This window comes from Cibotium barometz, chromosome 42 (assembly GCF_041138505.1).
Source record: "Cibotium barometz isolate CiBa-2024 chromosome 42, ASM4113850v1, whole genome shotgun sequence".
Classification (NCBI taxonomy): Eukaryota; Viridiplantae; Streptophyta; class Polypodiopsida; order Cyatheales; family Cibotiaceae; genus Cibotium; species Cibotium barometz.
In genome coordinates, this window is record NC_141087.1 from 23,035,872 (window position 1) to 23,057,838 (window position 21,967).

At 43.9% G+C, this 21,967-nt stretch overlaps 1 protein-coding gene across 2 annotated transcripts in view; it reads right to left on the reverse strand.

Annotated features, from left to right (window-relative positions):
* Positions 1-16,499, reverse strand: part of APG7 (ThiF family protein) — a 57,079-nt gene extending 40,580 nt beyond the window's left edge. Inside the window, exons 1-2 of one of the 2 annotated variants that reach the window (XM_086780845.1) lie at positions 16,314-16,499; positions 16,208-16,233 (exon numbers count right to left, since the gene is read on the reverse strand). The gene's annotated coding sequence lies outside the window, so the exon portion shown is untranslated. Of the gene's footprint in view, positions 1-16,207; positions 16,234-16,292 lie in introns of both variants that reach the window. The other variant, XM_086780844.1, reaches the window with a different exon arrangement.
* Positions 16,500-21,967: the final 5,468 nt, after the last annotated feature.

Here is a 21,967-nt window from a genome sequence, read left to right on the forward strand (position 1 = left end):
TGAGCAAATGAACCCAAATTTTTCTAGAATGATCATCAACAAAGGAAACAAAGTAGTGTGCACCCCCCATAGATTTGGTAGGCATGCTACAAACATCAGAATGTACAAGATCAAGCACATTAGATTTGCGAGAGACACCGGAGTAATAAGAACTCTTCACTTGCTTACCATATTGACATTCATTACAAAAGTCAAGCTTTGTGCCTTTAGCATCAAGCTTATTCAAATTACCAAGCTTAGTAAGGCCTTTTTGGCTCATATGGCCAAGCCTCTTATGCCACAACTCCATATGTGAGTTAATTTCAGCCAAAGCAATAAATTTGCCCAACAAGGCCTTTCCATGCAAGCAGTAAAGTGTCCCTTTCTTTGTACCTTTCACAATCAGCCTTGAGCCTTTGGTCATCTTCCATGATCCTTTCTCAAACAAAATGCTGTAACCATGCATATCCATCTGGCCAACAGAAAGCAGACTTTTCTTGATTCCCGGCACATATCTAACATCATGCAAGACAAACTCATTCGTGCCATCTATAGAAAGATGCACGGTGCCAATACCCTCAATGGAACATGCATGATTGTTTCCAAGGTATACATGGCCATGGCTGCCTGCAGCAAAAGTAGAAAAACACTCCTTAATAGGAGTCACATGAAATGAAGCACCGGAATCGACTATCCAAGTCTGGGACAATACATCATTAACAGTCAATAAAGCATCAATGAGATCACTCTTGGTGATCTGCATGTCCTGTGCATGAACATTGAGAGAGGCATCAAACTCATGAGCATCATCGGCTGACAAAGTGGCACATAGGATGTCCTCTACATCTGACAGCTCCTCAATAACAACACTAGAAGCCACATTGGCCTTCTCTTTGTCCTTTGAGATGTCCTGTGTGTCTGTCTTGACTTCCTTCTTCTCTTTCTTTTTGTCTTCACCGCTCTTCTTCCTTTCCAACTCTGCTTTGTAGTACCTGCATTCGGGTTTCTTGTGACCTTTCCTGCCACATTGATAGCATGTCACATCACCCTTGCCTTTGCTGGCATTTCCCCTTTCTTTACTCTTACTCTTACTCCTCTGTGCATAAGCAGTCTTCTTCTCTGTCCTGCCTCTAACCATGTTGGCTGAACTGCCACCTTCTCCACATGCTTTCCTCCTGATTTCTTCGTTCAATATAGAACCCCTAACACCATCAAAGGTCAAATTGGGATTGTTTGACAATGAGACCACCAATGTCTCCCAAGAATCAGGTAGAGTCATCAGCAAGAAGATAGCTTTGAGCTTATCATCAAAAGGGGGCAAACCTGAGTCCTGTAACTGAGATAGAGTACCTGTAAACAACGACAAGTGCTCTGCAGCGCTCTTGGACTCATCTAACTGCATGCCAACAAGTTTTCGCATCAAATGCACCTGATTAACGGGCGTTGTATTCTCATACGTTGCCTTCAACTTCTCCCACAGCTCAAACGCATTCACAAGACCCTTGAGGTCTACCAAAATCTCATCAAAGACGGCCATTTTAATGTAGGTAATGGCCTTCCTGTTCAATGTAAGCCACGCTGCATCTGTCATATCTTCTGGCTTCTCTGCTTCAAGTGCCCTGTCACAATCTTTGAGAAAGAGAATTCCTTGAATCCTATCCTTCCAAAGATCAAAACCTGTTCCCTCAAAGCGCTTGATCTCAAAGAGATTCTTTACGTCAGAGGAAGATGATGCCATGGTTGCACAAACGAGAGGGCTAAAGTGCTGAAATTTTGGGCAAACTGCACCAAAACAGGAATGTAGCCTCACTACAATGTGCACAACGGCTCCAAAGGGTCACAGGAGCAAATTGGGCCAAAATATGCAAGTTTCGGCAAGAATAACAAATTCTGAATTTTTTGTGCAGAAAATTCAGTGAGCGAATTCTTGCCTAAAAACAACAAATGTTGTTGTTTTTACCCTCACAGAGCATTCATAATGCAAAAACACAGCAATTGGGAGCATCTATAGGCAAAAGCCCCAATTTCTGGCATGAAATTCCAGCAAATTGACTCACAATTGGCCTTTCGGAACCAAAACTTGCTCAATGTTAAGAAACTACAGCAAATTAGACACTCCCCAATTCAAATACATCGAATGTGCACCTGTGTAAACCTGCGTAAACCTGCAATTTGCTGTAAACACCTGTTTTTGGGACCTGTTTTCAGCAATGTTGCCGATTTCGGGTAGTGGGGACCAAGTACAATCGTTCCCACAAGTTAATACATCTTTGGAGAACCTGCAGTTTGCTGTTATGACCTGTTTTTGACCTAATTACAGCCTGTTTTGGGCTGTTTTGATACTCTAGATACCCCAGACGACCCCGGAAGCAAGGGGGTTCGCGATGGAAGCGAGAAATAGCGCGTGAAAAGCACTTCTTGCTTGCTGTCCAGCCACCTGCGCATAGGATTTTGAAACCCTAATGGGCTCTGATACCAGTTGAAAGGGAGCAGGGAAGGTAGCAGGTGATGCACAAGGTCCAATAGTGTGGTCTGGGGGCTGCAGCAAAGAGGCGTGAGCACACAGAGAGAGAGGCATAGAGGTTCGAAAAACAGAGAGAGAGAGAGAGATCGTACGATTTGGGGGAAAATCATTAGAGCATTTTGCCCTTGTGTTCCCTTTTATTAAAAGTAAGGTCTTGAGACCTTTTTAAAAAAAAATAGTCTTTGGCCCAAGTTCAATGTGAACCTGGCCAAGGACTTTAAAAAAGAATCCTAAGCCTTTTAAAAAAAAAGGCCATGTACTAAGATATACAAGAGTACATAGAGGGGGTCATTTAGGCCTGTAACCCAACAGGATACATAAGCATGAACTGACTCACCTTCATTCTGCTTAACCCAATCCCACTTCTTGTGGATGTTCTTCTTGGCATTAGGGGGTAAGAATTGGGCATAGAATCTAGTTTTGAATTCAGCCCAGGTGTCCACGGGAGTGCCTGAGAGCTTTTCTGCAAGCCACCAATGAGCGGCCGTGCCCTTCAAGAACATGCTGGCATGCCTCACCTTGGACTTTTCTGAAAAATCCTCATCACTAAAAGCAATGTCAAACTGGGAAACAAATGACATAGCCTTGGAAGCATCAAACTCACCATGATATGTCTCGAACTTGACGGATTTGTCCCCGGCTTTGAATTCCTTTTGCTTATGAACATGATGCTCATAATCCCCATGCTTCCTCTTGATTCCACGTTCATGTGGATCAGCCCTGGCATCCATAGATGCTCCTGCATACATAGGTGGCATAGGTGGACGTGAACCGTGTGCTGTACCTGCATGCATGTGTGTAGCCCCACCACTATCTCTTGCAGCATAAGCATAATCCGGAGAGGGTGTGGAGATGGGAGCATGAAGAAATGGCTCTTCACGGGAGAGTTCAACAGGTAAAGTAGTAGTACGGGGATGTCGGTGCTCTCTAAGCCCATGAGAAACCTGCAAAGATGAAGAATGAGGCTTGTAACGATCATCTCTAGAAGTAATGTTACCTTCATAGGCATGGCTATGCCTCCCATGTAAGGTAGAATCACGTCGGGATGTAATGGAAGGCTCCTCTTTGTGGACAGCAGATTTCAGCTTTGGAGAGGCTATCCCAGGCATGTCCACCAATGGAGATCTCTTTATAACAAGCTCCCCATCCTGGCCCTGCAATACATCACCCTTGTCCACTAAGAATGAAAGAGCTAGCTCACGAGGTTTCAGCCCTGATCCACGAGCCAAAGCTTCAAAGTCTTGAAAGACGGTTGCCTCCTTTTTCTTTGCATCTAGCACTTGTTGAATGTGTGGGTCCTCACGTAGGCTGGCCAATTCCATCTCCCTGGCATGGAGAAGCTCTCGCATACGCTGAATTTCAGCATTCATGGCACTTGGCTCTTGCTCTTGCTCCTGCATTTTCTCCTTGCCACGGGACGGCTGTCCCAACCATACATGATCACGGGCATAAGGCATCCGTCCACTTGCTTGTGTTCCACTGGAGTGCCCCTTTGAATTTGGCACTTCCTTGCTACTTGCTTGGCTAGCCATAATAAGAGTAAAGTCACTAATGGAGAGTGGTCAGGAAGCCTTTGGATCGTCTCCCAATGTAGAAAAAGGAAGATCCGTGCTCTGATACCACTGAAACGAGACCCAAGCAGGGGTCACCCCTTCCTGGACTCACTTCTCCAATTAGCACTTTAATATACACTCTTAAAAGACAATAGCACAAGATAAAATAGCAAAAAAAAAAGTAATTAACAACTCTGAGCATAGATAGATGACACCACACTGAGGCCGGAACGGCCGGCCCCCCCCCAAGGAATGATATTATTACTTGGGAGAATTTGTTACAAGTACACGGGCCCAAGGCCAGATTTCCAATAAGCAATGCACAATGAAAACAAAGTATCAAACCCGAATATGTTTGTTGATGCCGAGTCTGCAGTCACCAAGGGCTGCCCCGTCCATAGCACCTTCCAGAGTCACACTCCGCGTGCAATCCACCCGTCCCTGGCACTACGGATCACGCCGTGCCAGTCCTAGCGATGGGGCACCCTCACGGAGTTGACTCGGTGAATGGAAGAGGAGTCCAGACATAGGAGAGCAGGAGAATTCCTCGTTCTTCGCGATGAAAATCTTCTGGAGCCACCGTACAGCCAGTAGGAAGAGTGAAACAACCTGGGCCACTTGTAGGGAATGCGTATGACCTAAATCCACGCGGATAACCCCACTGGCCTGACCTGAATCACACGTGGGAGTGAAGAGACCTGTTGCTGGTCTGAATCACACGTGAATGCTTGTACTGACCTGAATCACACGGGGAAGTGAAGAGGGCTCCTGCTAGCTGTTTTGAGTACACACGTGAGAGAAAAAGAGAGCTGTCCAGACCTAAATCCACGCGTGGAAGTGAAAAGAGAGAAGCTGTACCATTCAGTCCATGGGAAAAGGGTTCCAAAGATGCTGTACGGCCAGAATCAACAGGTAATGATGATATTGTACTTCCTGTACCTGCTGTACCTACTGTACGACCAGAATCAGCAAGAAATGAGGATAATATACCTGCTGTACCTGCTGTGTGGTTCAGTCCTCAAACAATAGTTGGAATAGGAGCTGTACGACCTGTTTCATGAGAATAATGAGTGCTCCAGCTGCTGTACGGCCTGTTTTCTCAAAATCCCAGCAAGCAGTCGTGTTTTTCTCCTCACGAATGCAAGGGAGAGGGCTGGAAGTGAGGCGCCTTCTTCCCATGCAAAGGATTGGGTGTGGTAGGTGGGGTAGGTGGCCAACCCCCACCCCACATGCTATAAAAGGGTGCCCAGGCCAAAAGAGGGTGCCCACACTTATAAAGTGTCCACCTACTTTTAATGAAGTATGAAACCTGTAAGTTATAAGGCTTATAACTTAAAACTCTTATTAAAATAAGGATTTCCCACCTGTTCACACGCCACAAAACCTGTCAGAAGACAAGGCATTCCACGGCTCACGGGAGGGCGTCCCCGACCCCTGAGCTAGACACACATGTCAGGCATGCAAACGAAACCAGTTCACGCGAAAACATTTCAAAGGCAGGCAAACCTCAGTGCACAATGCAACATTGTTAAAGGATAATCTCCGTTCATGTACTTGCACAATACTTGACATTTCCGGGCACAAGCAGGCCCACCGGAAAGTCAATTCCAGGTACACACACAGTGTACAATCCACCCGTCCCTGGCACTACGGATCACGCCGTGCCAGTCCTAGCAGTGGTAATCCAGAAACATACACCGTGTGCAATCCACCCGTCCCTGGCACTACGAATCACGCCGTGCCAGTCCTAGCGATGGAGCACCACTACGGAGTATGCTCATCCAGAGCCCAAAGCTCACACAAGAAGATAAGAGGACCATTAGATAGCTCAATGGTGACATGATGTGAGAGTGCCAGACTCAGTTCCAGGAACGAAGACCAAGACGGTGTTCAGAGTCAGGGCAGGAATGGATGGTGGACTAGAGGAAGACCAGATGCATAGATCTTCATCAGAGACAGAGTGGTTTGGAGAACAGATCGGATTTTCAGAGAAAAAAGGTTTGCCAGGGATGGATGATGACAGAGGGACTTCGGAACAGGTTGACAGTCATCCAAGAGCAGGTTGGATTCCCGTCATCAAGTTTAGCAGAGGGGGATGTCATGTGCATCAGCAATGCCATGGACCTTCTCAAGACTAAATCCAGAAGGGGCAAGCAGATAAAGACCATGAACCAGTAGAAGAAGGACATGGAGCAGGACTTGGACCATAGCATGGATCAGAAGGCTGTCGGCTGCATGGAAGCTGATGTCAGCAGCACCAGTGGGCTGTCGGCTGCAGGACAGAGGGTGCTGGCAGCAGGCGCATCAAGAGATCCAGTCGGCTGCATTAATTGGATATTAATGAATTATTAACTGGCCGACCAGTCGGCCAGTTCCCCATGTTGTCCAAGGGGCTATAAATAGCCCCCCTTGCTCTATGGTTTAGGCATTCTCTCCCACTAGGGGATTGGATCACTAGAGATCCCATAGGGGACAGATTTTAGGGTTAGCTACCTTTTTATGAAGGCGGCCAAGGGCTGCAAAGATATGTACCTTTTTGTACCATAGTATGTACTTGAATTCCAGCACTTCTCTGTCTCTCTCTACTCTCTCTCTACCTGCGTTTTTGCATCAGAAGGTTTTCAAGAGTGTTTAGGGCTGAAAGAAGACTACCCAGAGCTTCCGCATGTTACAACAGACCACAGTGGCCACTTCGTCTTGTGAGGCAGAGTACAGAGCAGTCTACACTACTACCGTTGAGTGTGTCTGGCTGCGTCGTCTCATGACTGATATGGATATTTCAGTGGTGGAGGAGCCTACACCTATCTATACTGATAGTCAGAGTGCCATTGCCGTGGCCAGGAATCCTGTGTTTCATGCTCGCACGAAACACATTGAGATTCACTATCATTTTGTTCGGGAGAGACTCCAGGCAGGTGATATCAGTCTGATTTACTGCCCTACAGATCAGAATGTGGCAGACATATTCACCAAGGCATTACCACGTCCGAAATTCAAAGCATTCCGCACTGCTTTGAATTTGTTTCCTTTTGGTGGATGATGTACAGTGATCACATATCACTCCAGGGGGGTTTGTTGGGTTTTATGCTGTGTATGCACCCATGGGAGTGCTAGTGATCATCAGTAGGTTACTAGGGCACTTTTTACTTCAATTAGTGGAGGTTTTTTCCCCCAGTTTTAGCTTGGTTTCACTTATAATGGTTTATAAGTGATTTGGTCCACCTGGCACACTTTATGGCCGGACCATGTGAACACACCTTTTAGGTCACATCTTTATGTGGCTATTGTACTTCATTTTATCAACACTCTATACATGAGCAGTCGTGTTCCTCTCTCTGACTCTCACGCCTCTTGCTGAAGTGCCTTCTAAACCCTAACCCTAACAGCTCAAACCCTTTAGAATTGACTTTATGAGCACACGTTTAGCACTCTTTCCATATGGATATTGTGGATTATATTATCAAGCTTACAGGCAAGCTATATGGAGATATATCTTAGGATATCTTAAGGATATGGTGACGAGATATTTCTTTTGGCTTCATGACCAACCTGGCAAAGAAAAGCTAAGTATACTTTGAGTTTGCAAAGTTGGTGCTTTTGCTATTTACTATGAAGTGTTTTTGATGTTCACTAACCCTTGCATAGCCATGCAAGAAGAAAGGTGGGGTTGTTTGCCTTGAGATGGTTTCAGGAAAACATTGTTTATAGCTCCCTTTATTGGGATGGATTATATCTATGGAGATTTCTTTCTTGGACTGGATTTATATAGATATTGGGCTTCACAAGCAATTTCTATGGACGAATCTGTCCGAGTTTATAGAGAAGAAATCTTTGGATATCTCATGGATATGATGCTTTTATGGATAAAGTCCACCTCTACTCCAAGGTGTGCGGTTAGCACGGAGTATGTGGTAAGAGTTATGGTATACAAGGATTATGGTATACAGGTGTATGGATTCTTGGACTTCTTTTCTAGGGATTTGGATCCATCCTCAGGTTTATGGATTATGTTTATGACTCTCTTTTACTGGGATGGATTATTCTTTATGGCTCCCTTTATTTGGGACAGAGGATAGTGTCAAGCACAACATACCCCGTGTAGTGTTCTCTTGTCCTACGTGCTCTCTTGGAGATTGTTTCTACCATATCTAGGTGGAACAATAGAGAGCAGATGGAAGGGAACGTGGGCACTTGAGAGGGTAGTGTGAGTTGGTGGCCGAAATGCCTACAAACTATTGGTGGCCGAAATGCCTATAAACTATGTGTAGCAGAAATGCTTATGGAACACCAGGTTATCTATGCCTGCGAGTGATTGTTTTATCTTGTTACTTGAGCCCACCTCTCATCCAAGGTGTGTGGTCACAGTACCAACACGGAGTGCAAGTGGTAAAGTGGACATGACGCCTGGTTGGCACGGGACTTATGTCTATGCCAAGGGTCATGTGGACCGATGCCTTGTTGGCAGGAGACTTATTTTGTCTCGCCCATTTCTTTGGGACATGGATTCTTCAGTTATATTGGACTCCGTGTGGGTATTGATTCTTCCCCAAAAACCACGGGTCTTCATGCAATAGCGCTGGTGCATCAAGTACAACTCTCCATTCAGCCGGTACAAGAGGTACAATGGCTGGTACAGCCGATACAATGGCTGGTACTACAACAGGTACAATGGCTGGTACAGCCGGTACAATGGTTGGTACTGCAAGTACAAATGCTGGTACAACATGTACAGTGACTAGTACAGTAGGTACAGTGGCTGTTACAGCAAGTACAGAAGCTGGTACAATCGGTACAACGGGTGGTACAACAACAAGTACAACAAGTACAAGGATTGGTACAGCCAATACAATGGCTGGTATAGCAGGTACAAAGGCTGGTACAACAAGTACAATGGCTAGAAATCATAATAAATGATTAAATACCCTTGCCTTCAGTATTTCTTCGTGATGGAAGCCTCCAAAACAGTCCCCAACAGCAGCCGGTATTCTTCATGGGCAATCTCTGTCAATATATGGGTCAGCTCTTCTGTGTACAGGCGTCTATAAATCCCATCTCTATAGACAACATCAGTCTCTGAAGTAAAAGTATATTGAGTGTGATCTGCCCCTCGTGTCCTCTGAGCTGTGGTAAAGTGAAAAGAGATGGTCAATGTCAACAATGCATGATCCACTACTACCCCAATGGGCCGAGATCCAACTGTGAAGTCCTCAATGCATGAAACAAAGCTCGGCATAGCCATAACATAATCCACTGTGCTAGCACCATGTCTATGTGGAAAGCAAGTAAATCCAACCGCTGATGGAAACCTCTGCAAGCCATTAAGTATGGCCAACCCATGTGCAGCCCCATATCTACCAAATATCTCCCTTACTCTGTGCACTCCACATCCTGTGAGCGTCTGTCTAATCCCATATGCAGAGTGTCCAGCTCTCTCAGCATCTCCTCTGAGGTATCATAAAAGGCTGTCTGGCGGTTGCCCGTCCGGGCATTAAAGTCCCCTAACGGGATGATGTCTCCATCCCTAGAGAACTCCCATATGTCATCATCTATGTCATCATCTAGCACAGAGAAAGGAGACTGCCCTCTAGGTGCTGCATATGTCGATGTACTAGGAGCAAAATAGCATATGGCAATATACAGGAATCTGCCTGTGTCGGCCCTCAGTCTCACCCACATATATCTGGCCTGATCATCTCTCCGAACGATGTGTAGAAGCGGTTGCAGCTCCTCCCTGAAAAGAACTGCCACCCCCCTAATCCTCTACTACTGTGTACCGATCTCGTCCCTACTCTGCAAGCTGTCTCCCATCTGTATCCTGTCACCTGTGGCATCATCTGACCACGGGCCTGGTGAGTCTCCGAGTAGAATATCTCTATCTCTAAAGCTGTCCTCAAAGGCACCTACATCAAGTCTGAGGGATCCATTGCAGTTCGTGGCTGCCAGCTTTAATTTGGTCCCATAGGTCTCGCACCGTCATGTAGAGCGTCGCTCCACGATGACCACCCTCCCTTCTCTATAAAATGCTATCTTTCCCTTTTCTCTTGCCGCCCTAATCTCTGGCATGACTTCCTTCATATGTGCAAGCTGTGAAAGAGTAAGATCGTCACCAAGAAAAATGCCTGTATTCTTTAAAGTGGGTCGCCTCTTCAAGAACTCCTCCTTCGCCTCAATAGAGGGGAAGCGAAGTATGAGAGCTCTTTCCTTTGATGTTTCCCCGTTGCCTCCGCTTTTTTTTTGCCCACTCTCCAGGCTTTTGCGTGTGCCGGACTGTCAATCCCCATCAACATCATAAGCTCTTTCACCTCCTCTTCAACTTTATCCCCGTCTTTAAGGCCGGTAATCCTCACATGCAAAGCACATGTACGTCTTCATTGTTCCTCTTCCAAAGTCATGTTAATGATTGTAGGTGTAGGGGTTGTTTTCTCTTTATCTTTACCCTTCTTGGCGACCTCTATCCACTTCTCCGCTTCATCATCTTCCTTTGAGTCTTGGTGATGACTTCCACCCATGAGGAAGTCTTTGCTTCGTGTTGCTTCTCTTCTTCCTTAATTGCCCGTACTTGTTCCTTGATAACCTTGAGCTCTTTCTAACAAGTGTCAGGCCACTTGTCTCACTTTGGTCCACTTTCTTGCCACATGTCCCAATCTAAGAGATGGGTCCTTCCATAAACTTTATCTCTAAAAATATCCCAACTGGTAGACATTCTGTCATAGGCACTTGCCAACTCTTGGTATCTGCTCAATTCCAGATGTAATGACGCGAACAGAATTTCCATCTAAGTCAAGCCAAAAATAGCAACTCTCCTAAATTTTAGGAGTGTGGTCCTTTGTATTCTAGGAAAATCCCCCATTCCCAAAGCTTATACTTTGCAAATATTTAGATATCCTGAGGTCCACCAGACCCCTTTCATACTGGAAAATGTCCAGGCTGGTGACATCCTCCCCAGCTTCTTAAAAGTTGTCCGCAACTTTAAACTTCAAGCCATATATTCAAGATATAATCATGTCCCATCAAGTGGGCGAGACAAGACAGTCTCAAAAATCCAATATAACCGAAGAATCCATGTCCCTTAGAAATGGGTGAGACTAAATAAGTCTCCATAATACCAATATCAAAATCATGTCCCAAAATAAATGGGCGAGAATTCCATGGAAGATATGCTAGACACAGGCACAAGAGCCAATTGTGTCTCAATCACCAATATCAATGAGATAATCATATGCCAATGAAAATCACCAACCAGGTGCTAAGACACTTAAATAAGTGCCATGCACAAGAAACTAGTGCCTCACACAAAAACATGTGCTATGCACACAAACTGGTGCCATTCAAGAGCACAAACCATGGTGACAGAAAAGCTAGTTCTCCATAGTTCTTTCTCCCAATCCCAACAGTTCCCATGTTCTCCCATACAATCCCAACTCTGATCAACAAGCATGGTGTGGAAACAATGAAACACTCACTCCACAATCGCAACACGAATCCACGTGTATAGTGGAGTGTTCATTGAATTGCCCTCTCACAATCCCAACATGAATCCACATGCATGGTGAGATGAACAATGAACCTCTTGGCCTCTGTATAGGGAGATAGTGATTCTAATATGGCTTTTAAAAAAAATAAAAATAAATCCATGTCCCAAATAAATGGGCGAGACAAAACAGTCCCATACGTCCAGATATCATAATCATGTCCCAAGTAAATGGGCGAGACAAATCAATCCCATAAGTCCAGATATCATAATCCATGTCCCAAGTAAATGGGCGAGACAAAATAAGTCTCCTGCCAACAAGACATCGGTCCACATGACCCTTGGCATAGACATAAGTCCCGTGCCAACCAGGTGTCATGTCCACTTTACCACTTGCACTCCGTGTTGGTACTTTGACCACACCTTGGTTGAGAGGTGGGCTCAAGTAACAAGATAAAACAATCACTCGCAGGCATAGATAACCTGGTGTTCCATAAGCATTTTTGCTACACATAGTTTATAGGCATTTCGGCCACCAACTCACACTACCCTCTCAAGTGCCCATGTTCCCTTCCATCTGCTCTCTATTGTTCCACCTAGATATGGTAGAAACAATATCCAAGAGAGCACGTAGGACAAGAGAACACTACACACGGTATGTTGTGCTCGACACTACCCTCTGAAGTGTCCATGTTCCCTTCCATCTGCTCTCTATTGTTCCACCCACATGGTAGAAACAATCTTCAAGAGAGCACGTAGGACAAGAGAACACTACACAAGGTATGTGAACCATGAGTTCCATAAGTCCAATGCATCCCAAATAAAGGGAGCCATAAAGAATAATCCATCCCAGTAAAAGAGAGTCATAAACATAATCCATAAACCTGAGGATGGATCCAAATCCCTAGAAAAGAAGTCCAAGAATCCATACACCTGGATACCATAATCCTGGTATACCATAACTCTTACCACATACTCCGTGCTAACCACACACCTTGGAGTGGAGGTGGACTTTATCCATAAAAGCATCATATCCATGAGATATCCAAAGATTTCTTCTCTATAAACTCGGACAGATTCGTCCATAGAAATTGCTTGTGAAGCCCAATATCTATATAAATCCAGTCCAAGAAAGAAATCTCCATAGATATAATCCATCCCAATAAAGGGAGCCATAAACAATGTTTTCCTGAAACCATCTCAAGGCAAACAACATCACCTTTCAATTTTGTGAATTCATAAATCCTTAGATCAACAAGCTGTCTATTGCTCATGCTCTTGCTTCATAAGCTATGAAGCGGCTGACCATGCTTAATAGCAATGATGGTAAGTGTGGTCCCCACTTGAGATCTTTTCTCTTCCTTATTGATAAAAGGAAGCCTCCGCTTCCAAGAAAGCCTATGCTCTGATACCAATGTAACTCGCGGCGGGTGCTCGAGGGACTAGGGCCTTTGACACACTTGTTGATACCATCAATGCATATTAAAACATTTAAACATGGCCACAACCTTAACACATATCCATCATCACTTTGCATAAAACATAAAGCTAGACAAAACATCCACAAATGCTGAAAATGGAGCTTTGCACGTGTGACACCGCATAGAGGCCGGAATGGGCCGACCCCCCCTCCTTGGAGTATTTTATTACCCAAGGAGAATAATATCATGTACAAGCTTTGAGGGCCTTACTCTCCCCACGGGAGATGCCGGATTATCCATATACAAATGCCATAACACAGCCCAACACGAGGCTACCAAGCCGGAACATAGGCTGTAGAAATGCCGAGCCAGCAATATAATCCATATACTTCCGTGTGGGTACTGATTCTTCCCCAAAAACCACGGGTCTTCATGTAATAGCGCTGGTACAGCAAGTACAACTCTCCATTCAGCCGATATAGTAGGTACAATGGCTGGTATAGCCGGTACAGTGGTTGGTACAGCAAGTACAGTGGCTGGTACAGTCGATATGATGGTTGGTACAACAAGTACAACATTTACAGTGACTATTACAGCAGATACAGTGGCTGGTATAACAAGTACAGAAGCTAGTACAGTCGGTACAATGGGTGGTGCAGCAAGTATAACAAGTACAAGGATTGGTACAACCAATACAATGGCTGGTACAGCAGGTACAAAGGCTGGTATAACAAGTACAATGGCTAGAAATCATAATAAATGATTAAATTCCCTTGCCTTCAGTACTTCTTCGCAATGGAAGCCTCCAAAACAGTCCCCAACAGCCGGTATTCTTCATGGGCAGCCTTCAAGAGAGAGAGAAAGAGAGTAGCCATCATTAGGGCAGCCTGTAACGGTAGTAGAGGCTAGTGTGCAGCAAGAGAGCCTCTATTAATGAAGAGAGAGGGCTCCAATTTATAGATTTAGGCCTCCCATGAGCTAAAATGGCAAGAGAAGGCTACAATGACAAGTGGAGAGCCACACAATAGCTGAAGTGACAAGTGTGAGGCCACTTGTCTCACTTTGATCCACTTTCTAAAACAAGTGTCAGGCCACTTGTCTCACTTTGGTCCACTTTCTTGCCACATGTCCCAATCTAAGAGATGGGTCCTTCCATAAACTTTATCTCTAAAAATATCCCAACCGGTAGACATTCTGTCATAGGCACTTTGCCAACTCTTGGTATCTCCTTAATTCCAGATGTAATGATGCGAACAGAATTTCCATCGGAGTCGGGCCAAAAATAGCAACTCTCCTAAATTTTAGGAGTGTGGTCCTTTGTATTCTAGGATAATCCCCCATTCCCAAAGCTTGTACTTTGCAAATATTTAGATATCCTCAGGTCCACCAGACCCCTTCATACTGGAAAATGTCCAGGATGTCACAGGCCTTTGACACACTTGTTGATACCATCAATGCATATTAAAACATTTAAACATGGCCACAACCTTAACACATATCCATCATCACTTTGCATAAAACATAAAGCTGGACAAAACATCCACAAATGCTGAAAATGGAGCTTTGCACATGTGACACCGCATAGAGGCCGGAATGGGCCGACCCCCCCCTTGGAGTATTTTATTACCCAAGGAGAATAATATCATGTGCAAGCTTTGAGGGCCTTACTCTCCCCACGGGAGATGCCGGATTATCCATATACAAATGCCATAACACAGCCCAACACGAGGCTACCAAGCCGGAACATAGGCTGTAGAAATGCCAAGCCAACAATATATTCTATATACCTCCGTGTGGGTACTGATTCTTCTCCAAAAACCACGGGTCTTCATGCAATACCGCTAGTAAAGCAAGTACAACTCTCCATTCAGCCGATACAACAGGTACAATGGCTAGTATAGCCGGTACAGTGGTTGGTACAGCATGTACAATGGTTGGTACAACACGTACATTGGCTAGTACAGCAAGTACAGCAACTGGTACAACCGGTACAATGGATGGTACAATAAGTACAACAAGTACAAGGACTGGTTTAGTCAATACAATGGCTGGTACAACAGGTACAAAGACTGGTACAACAAGTACAATGGCTAGAAATCGTAATAAATGATTAAATATCCTTGCCTTCAGTATTTTTTCGCGATGGAAGCCTCCAAAACAGTCCCCAACAGCCGGTATTCTTCATGGGCCGCCTTCAAGAGAGAGAGAAAGAGAGTAGCCATCATTAGGGCAGTCTGTAACGGTGGTAGACGCTAGTGTGCAGCAAGAGAGCCTCTATTAATGAAGAGAGAGGGCTCCAATTTATAGATTTGGACCTCCCATGAGCTAAAATGGCAAGAGAAGACTACAGTGACAAGTGGAGAGCCACACAAATTACAATAGCTGAAGTGACAAGTGTGAGGCCACTTGTCTCACTTTGATCCACTTTCTAACAAGTGTCAGGCCACTTGTCTCACTTTGGTCCACTTTCTAACAAGTGTCAGGCCACTTGTCTCACTTTGGTCCACTTTCTTGCCACATGTCCCAATCTAAGAGATGGGTCCTTCCATAAACTTTATCTCTAAAAATATCCCAACTGGTAGACATTCTGTCATAGGCACTTTGCCAACTCTTGGTATCTGCTCAATTCCAGATGTAATGACGCGAACAGAATTTCCATCGGAGTCACTCTCCTAAATTTTAGGAGTATACGATCAATTTTATTCATCTATTCTGTGTGTATTCTCTCTGTCACAACAATATGTCTCTCTGCAATGCTCTACGCCCTCCCGGACTTGTACATAATTTTTTCAGGGCATTGAAGGTAAAGGTGTCATGATTGTAACTTAATCTCTCTAATTACTCTTAATCATTGAAAGGAAACCAGTGAAAGGTCACACTTTGACACGGGTCATCACCAACGGACACGCTTATTCAAAGAGACATCTCTACATCATCCAAAGGACATAACTATTCAAGAGTCACACCCTTTCGTCAAGGATGTGCCTCTTTATTTGTACCTATCCAAGTCCTATTTAACAAGGCCTTGTGTCTCGATGCAATACAACAAAGCTTTTCGCTTTAAGCATCTTTACTTTCAATGTTATATATTTAATCATGTCTTGTAAATTACTAATAGGCTGAGAAGTCCTCATAGTGGTATGAGAGCAAACAAACTCCAACATGAAGGATGCCCACAGCCATACCCTAACCCTAAAAATCAGAAAACCTTAAACCTAAAAATCAGTCAGCCTTAAAATTGAAGTGTAGAAGAGAAAACCCTTTGCCCAATTTTCCCTGAGTTCTGATTTTTCTCCAATTTTTCTACAACACAAAAGAAAAACTATGGCAAGCTGTAGACTCACCGAGAGTTCCTGCCCTTGACAAACGTCTGATTGGTTTCTCTCGTCTCTTCGACGCCCCCGTGTCCCTTGAGGCTGAATCGGCCGCTTGAAGAGTAGACGCTTCACTTTAAGCCTTAGCTTTCAAAGCTTACACATTAGGCAAATTAGGCTTGTAACCAGCCTAGTACCAGCCGGTCAGTACCCGGACAAAACAAAAAAGAAACACACGGGCTTTTTTTTTAAGAATTAATTATATTATAAAGAAATTTGATTGCATCGCTGGGCAAAAACCAAAGCACCAACACAAAACTATACATACATACATACTAGTACACGTTGCTTATACATACATACATACTAGTACTCAACCCACACGTTGCTGCGGTATGTAAGAGGCATTAAGTAGCGAAACGTAGGAATGGAATACAAAGGGTCAATGGAAGGGATTTTTCCCTCTTATTTTTGAGAAATCTAGGATTTCTTTTTTGAATACAGAGGGCCAATCGGAATACAAAAGGTCAATCGAATACAAAGAGTCAATTGGGATACAAAGGGTCAATAGAAAGGATTTTTTGCTCTCCTCTCCTTGTGCCTTGGTTGTCCATGGTTAATAGATAGATAGATATATACATATAAGACCTACTTACATATATATATTCAAAATTAGAACCCGTCTCTAACCACCCTTTCCCCATTGTCTCCAAACTCATCTAGTTTACTTGTATCAGCCCTTGAATATTAGCATCTACTATTTAAGTCCTAATCTTCAACACCCTCATACAGCAGTACATTCCTAGTTCACCTATCTGATAGAGGTTTGGACATCTGACGAGCTCTTTTCCACAAGCCTCAGGTGTGATCTTTCCATCAAAGCTTTTATAGTTTGCACATAATCAAAAAACATGTGGACTATTTACCTAAAGGAAACCCGTCATTTTATTGTTCTCTGTGCACATCACATTTTCGAAGCCAATGTTACTTTTTACGGTACAACCTAGGCCCATCTGACCATTGCTAAGATTTTATTTTCTTTTTAAGAAAGAAAGAATAAAATGTTTGAGTATCACTTGCCAGGTTCCCATACCTTCTTATGGATGAGGCACCCTATGACCTGAGTTATCTTCATGACACTCCTCCTCGGGCCTCCCTTGCTCACGTACATGTTTCCGTTTTCCCAACACTTTTTTGTATTTAGACAACAACACTGACTTTTTGTGATCGGGAATACGACATGTGGATATTCGAGGTTCAGACCTCAGAACAAGATTTACCCCATTATATCTTTCTCTTGGAATGTCATCCTTATCTTCACCTTGCCATCCCAGAGGTATCTCTTATATTCCACGAGATTAGTATGTACCTGGAGCAGGTTCCCCTCACATTCAATGCCTAGACCCTCATCCCCGATCTATACTCCTCAAACACCTACTCCCTCACCATCTCCTTCTGCCAGCCCCAACGCCTTAACCACCCCTCTTGATCATCCTCGATAGATGGTCGTTAATGGCTCCTCTCATGATAGTCTCACCCATTGCCGTATTCCAGCATGGCCCAACCTCACCCTCCCAAAGATGTTTCTTATTAGGGCACAACGATGCTTTCGGGAGCTCCAGCAGTAACAAATAGTAGACCAACAATACCAACCCAATTATCATGGAAGAAGAACAAGTTATGGAAGATGCACCAGTCCTCTCCCCATGGTAGCACATCATGAAAGATACACCAGTCCTCTTCCCATGACAGCAGAACCTGGAAATGGAGGCTATGCAAGCTCAAGTCCAGTCGACATTGGCAACGCTCACAACGCAGATGCGGTAGCTTTAATGAGGATTCTTCCAACCAACCAGCTCACGTGCTTCCATCGATACACCAACTCTAGTTCTCGAGATGACATACAAGCAAAGGTAGATGACCCTGAATTTACAATCCTTTATTGTTTACTTCAAGCAAATCATTCTAAGAAATTGGACATAAAATCCCCTAAAGCAACAAACGCATTTTAGATCAATGGTTATACAAGTTTCATTTGTATTTTGAGAACCTCAACCTCTCCGACCTTTTGTCGCGTCTTTACTTAGAGATAATGTCTTTTTATGGTGGTAAACGGCAGTTGACTAATGGCAAGTCCATCACAACTTGGGATAAGTTCAAGTGTGCCATCCGTAAGCATTGTCAATGCAGATTTCCAAGCACAATCTCGTTTACGCCATTCAACCCAAACTAGATTATTGGGGCCTCTTACATCTCGCAGTTAACTAGTTTGACACTGGACATCCCCTTAATAACCTCTGAAGACAAGCTACATGCCTTTGTCGTCGAGGGTCTTAATCCCAATCTTTGTGTAGACGTGCAAAAGTACAATGACCTTACCTCAGCAGTTACATATGCAAAACACATAGCAAACCTTACCAATGTCTCCTAGGGGGGGGACTCCTTTTCAGCTAGGTTGCCTACCCTTTTCAACCACAAGCAAAAGTCCTCACCCCTACAATAATAGTACCAAGACCTCTACCTCTTGCGATGCTTCAAATTGATTCAATTTGCAGGCAAGTTCCCAAAAACCTCACTGCTGTTAAGATGGTTCCTCCTCTGATCACTCAAGTGACGATCGTAGTCCTCTCAACCCACAAGGATTAGACCATGAACGTGATTGTGAACGTGACTAACCTCGCCATGTTAAGCCAAAATCTCAAAATTCTCCTCAAGGTCAACAAAATTTGAGATTATTTGCCATCTTCTTAGGAAACCATTATTGGTTCGAGTGCCCTAAACGCCCCAATAATTGGCAAAACTCTAGCATAGAACCTTCCACCTTAGAGGACAAGTCCGAGGTTCAGTGTTCAAAAAATTCCAAAGGCGGTTTGTCTCAGCAGGCACAAGAATGTGTAATTACCTCAATGACATAAGCACAGTCTACCTATACATGCATAAGCATATCGTGAGACAATGACACAAGCACAGACTACCTCTCCAATTCTAGCCTCGATGTGTCCACACATGTGTTGTTTAGTGGCTAAATTTTTGGATGTGCCTAATCAATGTTTTGATCGACAACACACATTCTCTCATAGCTTTGTGGCCACCACAACGATGGTTTAGTGTTTGAAGATACGCACCACTTGCAGTCCCCACACTTACGAGATAGAGTTAGTAGATGGGTCTGGATTTAAGTGCCAAAACCATGGCTCCTCAATATCATGATAAGATGGATGTTGAGGTTATGCCCCTATCCAGATACGACATGATCTGGGGCCAACAATGGTTATATCAGTACAGCCCTCTCCTGAGCTTTCATAGTCAAACTTCAAAAATGGCATGGACATCAATCTCCAAGGCATTTGCAAAATCAGCCCCTCTGTTGAAATATACAAGTGAATAGGGTGTGTGTGGGAACAAGCCCTTGGTTGTTAGAGGCTGTAAAAGAGAATCTGTAAATGTGAAAGAACCTGTGAAAAGGTGAGAAGAATCTACTGGGAGAGAATAAAGGGTAGCATGAGAAGATTTAGGAAGTGTGGAGATATTCTGGGAGATATTCTGGGAAAAGTGAAGAGGGAGAGAATCAAGCAAAAGAGGTGGAGATATTCTGGGAGAGGTGGAGTGAATCAAGGAGAAATCAGTGGGATTTGATGCTTGGATGTAAACTCTATAAATTGAGGCATTGGCCTAATGAGAATTTGCTGGTTTTTTATTATCCATGCCTACATTAAGCTATTTGCTAATTACTCACTAATTACATCTTATTTGTTAATCACTTTGTTAATGATGTTGATTCTAGTATTTGATCCACCATAGCTCATCACATTGCTCTAATTTCAACATGGTATCAGAGCCATGCCTAGAATCCATCAGGTTTATGAGCCCATTATCTAATTAATTAGGATTAGTAGATAATTAGAAAATAATTAGAAAATTTTAGTTAGTTTTCTCACCTCTGTACCCCCAGCCAGTGGAGGAGATCTAGCTCCTTGCACACTCAAAATTAGGCCTATTGCTTCTAACCCTAGCTAGCCAACATCCTTGAGCTCCAGCCAAGCTAATCAAAAGTGCAAACCGCCAAGAAACGTAGGAGAAATCGTGATTTTTGCTGGTGCCATTTTTCTGAGGTGATTTTGACATTGCTACTTCATCCAATCAAATTGGTCTAATTCCTCATAGCCCCAGGGGTTTTCAAGCATGCTCTACAAGCTGGTGAAGTCAAAATTCAATTTCATCAAGTCTACAGTGAGATCCAAGCTCTTCATCAAATCTGCAGTGACTTTGGTAAAACAGAGATTAAGCATTCAATATTTGGTCAAATCTTGTGTTTCTTGGCTTAATCCTCTACTAGACTCATTGCTATTGATGGCTTTGAAAGCATTTGAGAATTCCATGTAGACGACGTCTCGTGTCTTTAGACCCCACGTAAACGAGTCTCTCCTTTTCTCCCTTGTTTCAAGGATGGGCATGATGGCCATGATAGTAGAAGGAGATGGGACATAAATATACAATAAGGGAAGGAGGCAAAAAGTAGAAGAGTGTAGTTTGGGTAGCCGATGATCAAATGGGAGGTGGGTCGTGCATGCCATGGAAAGGCCAATGCAGCTAGGGATGAGAATGAGGGCATGGCAAGATGGTTTCACGAGAGAAGGGAAAGGCACTCATAGCGGTGAAGGTGACGATAGGGGAGACTGTTAGCATGCACAAACCAATGGGAGGCAAGCACATGAAGGCGTAAGGGGGGCATTGTTCACACGAGTGGGAAGCTCTAGCTTGAAGTTACCCTCTAAACACCCCATTACGGGACATACACAAGGAAATAAACTTTGTGATACACCGAAGAAAAAACTTTAGCTATTGTCTTATCAACTTTCCTATCAGCAACATTCTCACTAAAGGATTCTCATCAAGAGTTGGTACTTCATCAAGAGGTGCTTGAGGGGTACCCCCTATGGGAAACTCCAATCGCTCTACTAGCTTTTGCATCAACTCGACATGATTTTTACCCGACTCTTAAATTTCATAGCAAAGTCTCCATAGAAGCATACGTTGACCTGGTAGGGGCAATTAGCCCTAGAAATAAAGAAATCCAAGACACTTGTACATGTACCTCCTCCATCACCATCCTTTTATTCTAATGTACCCTCCTCGGACTTCTCCTTTATGTTGGGAAATATTTTGATATGGGCTCAATAGAGTCACACTTGAAACATTGCCCTACCAGCTTTGCTTAGCATTGAACTGTACATCTTTTTTCCAAGAAAAGAGCATCTCATTAGTCATCATGAAAGAGAAAACATTTGCGAAATCATATTATGATGTAGCTCTCAGGTGGTGGAGTGATATGTATAACCCTCAAATGATATGTGACATAAAAATAAGATAGGGGAATCCCTCTCCTGTTGGCTCCTCTAGGAGGGAGTCTACATCAGGAAAATGGGGGTACACACTAGTAGGGGCCTATTAATGCCATGACGGGTTCTCTAGGCCCATGGTGAGAAAAGGGGCTAGCTCCATGTGTGGAGAAAAGCCACATGTATCTACTGCATCTTATCAAAATTGTGAATAAGGTGCTTCCATCCCCCCACAAAGAAGAGAATGTATGATGACTATCCAAATGTTTCGGCCTATCTCTTCTAGAGGGGTACGAGTACCATCATTAGCTTCCCAACATCTAGCATGCAAAATATATCAGGTGGAGATGCAAATGATGAGCTCCC